General features: G+C 36.8%; 1 protein-coding gene across 2 annotated transcripts in view; it reads right to left on the reverse strand.

The window, feature by feature from the left end:
- The window catches only part of LOC117427830 (death-inducer obliterator 1-like), a 35,715-nt gene extending 31,085 nt beyond the window's left edge, over nt 1–4,630 (reverse strand). For both annotated transcript variants that reach the window (XM_059004342.1, XM_059004341.1), the window contains exon 1: nt 4,487–4,630. The gene's annotated coding sequence lies outside the window, so the exon portion shown is untranslated. The remainder of the gene's footprint in view (nt 1–4,486) is intronic.
- Between the last annotated feature and the right edge of the window lie 1,525 nt (nt 4,631–6,155).

Genomic DNA, 6,155 nt, shown 5'->3' on the forward strand with positions numbered 1-6,155 from the left:
AGTGAAAGTATTATTTTACTTTTTTTTTTTAAATGTGTGGCTGTGAAACTATACATTTACCATAATTTGTATGCTTCCTTTGACACTGCCGGCAGTGGTTTTGTAAAATTATTGCCACAAAAAGAATATTTTTTTTTCTTCTACTCCTCTCTTCCACCAGATTATACTCTGAATTACTTGTGCTAAAAAAACACCCTAATCAAGTTTCATTGCAATCGGATAAGCTCTTCTATAGAAACAGATACTAAATCAAGGGTGGGATAGACATACTCCATATACCCAACTCATTTTTTTTTTTAGTAAGTTTCAACACAATTGGGTGAGCGATTCTCTGGATAAAAGATATAGAAAAATCTAAAATGTGACATACCTGTATGTAATCGGAGTGGTATGATAAATAGGCTATGCAAAATACTGCAAGTCATGAGCCTAGGAAAAACACTGCAAACCAGTTACCAAAAGATAAGTGGTCAAAAGTTTACAAAACTAAAACAGTATACCAAATCAAAGCCATCAGTAACATGAAAAAGAAAACCACCATGATCTATATATGTACCTTATGAGCATGTTAAAAAGCAAGTCTGACATGCAGCAAGATGCTTATATATTCAACTATTCTGACACACTTGATAACTTGTGAAAGAATATCTGACATAACTAAATGTATTAAATAAATGCTTCCCTTGTCAAGTGTGAAAAACACAGGGACTGAACACCATCTGTCTTTAGCAAGTTTCATCATAAATGTATAAACAGTTCTCTATGTGACATGACTTGCCATCAGAAAGTTCAAGAAGAGAAAAATGAAGAGTCCACTCACAGTACAGCACAGCACAGCACAGGTTTGCTTGTAATTAACCTCAATATTGAAACTGGTACAGGTTTACTTATCTTAGCTCAAAACTTTCAGAGGAAATGATGGGCAAGCCTTAGACAGAGATCATGTATATTAGGAATCACTATGAACCAGACTGAGAACCTATGTTCTCAACATGTTGACCTAGATCCTGATTCTCTTGAGCATAATGTACTAGCAGATCCAGCTATGCTCTGGTAAATGTTTCCCCTATGAGCACGGGTTACTTTCATGGTGTTGTTTATAAAGTGGCCACTTCTATCACCACAGCAACTAAACCAATGTCACCCTGAATCTACAAAATGTTTTTATTTAATCTAAAATGCATTCATTATTTCTTACTTAGAAATGACAGTAAAATGTATTTATTTTAAATTGAATACAGAACACAAACCTAGCACTAAAATGTATAAAGCATAGAATTAACAAATGGAGATTAAACAAAGAAATGTAGGCTGCAGGTTGGACAATCGATATAAAATGTAATGTTTCTCTACAGACTAAACGACGTTGCATCTAAAATTCGCCTTATGAAACAAGCACGTCAGTGACGTTCACCTCCCACCACAGCTATACACTGAACTGAAAGCCTCAGTAATATGGCCAGTAAGCACATGTAATGTGACAGATCCCCAGGGTTGTGCTAGTCTCAGTAGCTTGTGCTAAAGTCAAGGGCAAGTTTCATTGAAGCTGATGTACAGTGTGATTGAAGGAGACACAAACTGGGTGCCTCCAATTATCCAGAGATTCTCATGCTCTTAATAAGTTTAGTCTGAATAAGCAGTTCTCTGGAGACAGTACTTGCAAAACAAAAACAGTAACAGAGAGACAGTCTACATATACCCTGAGAAAATAAAGCTTGATCACAATAGGACAAGCTGTTCCCCTCCACATTTAAGACAAAGTAAATGTAAAAATCATGTATTCTTACAGCAGGCTAATAAAAGCACGAATGGTAGCAACTTATACTGTGTATAAATGTGTTAAATCAATACATGGGTACAACATTCTTTAAAATGAATGTGTCGTAGACCACATTTAAATGCAAATTGAGAAACACACAGCAACAAATGCACTTGTCAGATACTGTGTTAAAGATTTCATAGTGCACCAGTGACACGTAACAATGAACAATAGGCTTATTTCAACTTACAAATAGTGTGTAAACTGACAAGAGCAAATGTGTGTGTGTGGGTGTGGGTGTGTGTGTGTGGGTGATCTCATTTCACTTGCATGAAAATCCTTCCAGCAGCAGCAAAAGAAGAATTCTGCATTAAATAGGGCAATAGTCTGGAACTTTGTGGTAACCATCGTTCATTTGAGTTCCACCACAATTTAAAAGATGTCATCCGATCAAATTGAAAGTGTTGAATTGACCCTTGAATTGATATGCACTAGACATGTGGATTTACTTTATTCAGATTAAATAAGTTATAACAAATATAACACTTCACAGCAGAGCATGTACAACAGCTTTAGTAAATCAAAGTAATTGTCCAATATTAAGTTCTGATTGACTGGATATTCTACCTTTTAGAATGACCCAAAAAAAGCAACAATTAAAACCTTTCATCTTGGCCAGCTTTAATGCACAACCACATGAAAAAATGATTTGTCTTTTCAGCAAAGTAAGCATGTTTTTATTTCAAGAGATTTTGGACTTTACATTTTCTGCTGAATCCTTAAGAAACATTGTAAATAAATAGTGAAACATGTCAATATGATTTAAGACAACTGAAAGTGTAAAAACTTACGAATGCTATAGTAAAAGCATTCCGGAAGAGTGAAGTAAGCCACATATATGCACTGTTTAAATCACAACTCCAAGTCAAAAGAAAAAAGACTCCAATTAGAGTCCACATTAACCCTAGATTTTCATCAACACGGACCTGACCACCTGTGCAAATTATGACAAAGTGCACAAGATCATCTGATCTGTGTTGAAAAATAACCAATGACTTCATTCTGCATTGACATTTAAATGGATAACATTTGGAATACCACTGCATTGATCTTTCTGATTGAATCATAGGCATATAAGAGCACACGATTTAGCTACTGTATTGAAAGATACCAAGAAATGTGTGAGATATCTTGCTCCTTATTACAATTTGTATATATTTGAATAAGGAATCTGCCTGATTGGTACAATTACTTTAAAATGCTCAAATGGTTAAAACAAACTGAACACAAACACAAAAAAAGCTTGTGGTGTATAAACATTTCGTTTGCAAAACTGATGTATCGTTCTACAAATCTGTGAAGCAGCTTCCCTCAAACAACTGCTACACCGTGCCTAAACATGCAGTGAGGTGACATCGCCTTGGCCTCCAACAAGGATTCGAATATAAGGTCATCTGTGCAGGAAGCAAAACCGAAAGCAGTCGATTACCATTCGTAATAAAAAGGTAAAGTAATTCAGTGAGCAGCACAACAGGAAGCCGCCAGGTTTTCTACGCGCATGTCCCTCCCCCTTCACCGGAAAAGCCGTGACATGCTATCAATGGATAATTTATCCCTAGACTCCTCCTAGTTACTAAAAAGGAACAAAAATAAATTGACCTTTGTACATAACACATATCTCTACCCTTAGCCACGAAGCTATAAACGCAGTTTACAGTTGGCTCATGCCATCTAAATGATTGAAGTAAACCCTTTACATGTGCTTAGTTGTGTCACTATTCGACCTTGTGTTCTCCAAATCTAAATGCGCCCACCTCCCCAGTTTGGGCACTATCAACATAACATTGCGTAATGCGGTATTACATCAATATTTATAGAGTGGAATTTAATATTTAAAATCCAGCGCTGTGCAAAGTGCTAGATACGTATGTACATGCATGCACACACAGGAATGATATTCGTCGTCGCGCTGTAAGTATCGCTTTACACTGCGATTAGGTGCCTAGGAAACATGCAGTAAATAACAACAAAAATAATGGAACGTTACATTTACAAAACTCGTGGTGAAAAAAAAAAGTAGGGTGTCAGAAATATTTTAGTGCAAATATATCAAACACGGTAACACAAGCCAAATCAACCTAAATAAACGTGTAAACACTGCTGTAGTACGTTACTCCCACACGAGACTGTGTTTACACGTTTTGTATATTGTGCACAGTACTTGGACGTAGTCTAAGAGCTTCTAAATCTACAATACACTTACATTAAAACAATACAAATATAACGTTTTAAAAAAATGTCAGGGATTACAATTCTAGTCTGTTGCATTCTGAACAATGTCAATGGCAAAACCTGGTCAATCTCAAATCACACTAGGCCCCAGATTACAACAAACCGCACTTTCCTAGTTTCAAACACGCCTCGTTGGCACACGAGAAAACGCAACGACTTTCCGTCAAACAATTCATGTATTAATATTTTTGTTTTTAGTTTGTGTTAGTTTCTAAAAACGCAAAAAAAATACGCCATATAGGCCCCATGCTTCGCTCTTGCGCCCGCGTCATGCGCCCGCCACGCCACCGACATACAAAATGGGTTCATCAAATTCCAACCTTATTTTAAATCAGATACGCATTAAAAAAACACAGATTCTCTGACGCAACTTAGACATCATAACAAGATTATTCAGTTTTTCGTTAACACCGAGAGAAATCAAACGTTACTTACGTTTTAGTTTAAGTATATTTTGGTCTTTTTACTGCGTCCTGCTCAGTCCTCCATTTTCTCTGCGCTTGTCGCTACACAACAACTCGACACACGAAGTGGGAGGGGGAGGTGAAACAGCGACGTCCACACTGACACCTGTTGGTCGTAAAAGGCAATTGCAAGCAAGGTCGATGTTATAGCGACACCTACAGGACAGGAGTTCATATCCTAGAAACATACATTAGTAGGAAGTATTATTCTTCAGTGCCTATTTAAACGGTATTTAATAAATAGTGTAGCCACAGAATGGGTTATGAGTCCAACTTCAGTCTGAATAAGAATGGTTGACAATATGAAATCATAAAATGGAAATATCATCAACTTGTATCATTCTATTAAAAAAATGTTTGTAAGATTAGGGATCTCCACAGTGTTTTTAAATATATAAACTATCTTTTTTTAAATATATAAATGTACAAACACTGTATTATATATTTACTGGTGATAAACAGAAGAACACAGCTCCTTGGTCTATACAAATATCTCCTGTCAGTCAGGTAACTATCGTGGTTGCATTGATCATAAAATTTACAATGATCCGTTTTTATTAATGATCTATTAACCCTGTAGAATGGATAACTCTATTTCTTTAGAATAGAACCACTAGTTGAGAGTATATTTTATAATTGCTATGTTTTAATATCAATGGACCATGTTGCACGCGATACTTGCACACAAAAGGTGGTTGACGTATTTCCTTCGGATCTCATAGATCTGGTGTAATTGCCGTAAAGGTAATTCTGCCAGGTAACGTGTGTCCCACAGTAAATAAGAAAGAGAATCAAAGACTGCATTTGAAATGTTCCTAAAACACTTTTTTTTTTATATTCATCAATGAAAATGTTGCAAATCAAATTAAGGTTAAAAAAAACGACATTGACTGCCCAGCTGAGGACTGATCGCAGAGGGTAGCTGTATATTTTGTTTCTTGTTCAGCTACACAGCACATTTGTTTTGCCATTGCGAACATGTACTCAAGTTTAATAGAAAATGAGCCATGTAAGCTGGGGGATAACCAAGAGACCCAATTACTGTGAAACACCGAGGATGGAAGGTGCCCACTTGAAGACCCCAGAGATATACCCTACTTAGCTCAATCCAGACGGTTGTCATGCTGATGCGCTGGGGAGACTGCACTGTGGTTGATCCCCGGAGCCAGCATCGCAGCCGTTGTGTGTGCTGATGCGCCAGGGAGGCAGAATAAGCTGATCCCTGGAGCCAGCATTGCACTTTAGTCATCAACACCAGGCAGAAGGATATCTACATCATCAGATGGAAATAAACGCAAATGGATGGAGATGCAGATGGATCTCATTAGTTTACTGTAAAGCTAGTTGGTGCTTATCTTGGCGAGAGCCGAGTTCAAATCAGCTTGAAGTTTTAACATCTACTCTCATGTAATGGAAATCCTATTTAGCCCATTGTGCAATTTGCATGACATGAATTTTACAAAGCTAGTGAGATACAGCCTGTATGGTTAATTTAAATATGTAACCTAAGTGTTTTGTTATGTTTTATACTATTACTGGCGTGCTTTACTTCCACAAAAAAACCAATACTCCATGGAGTAAAAAGCTGATAGATGAGGGCTTTAATGTCAATTAGCAAGTGCCTGCTAGAATAAATTATT

This window comes from Acipenser ruthenus, chromosome 29 (genome assembly GCF_902713425.1).
Source record: "Acipenser ruthenus chromosome 29, fAciRut3.2 maternal haplotype, whole genome shotgun sequence".
NCBI lineage: Eukaryota > Metazoa > Chordata > Actinopteri > Acipenseriformes > Acipenseridae > Acipenser > Acipenser ruthenus.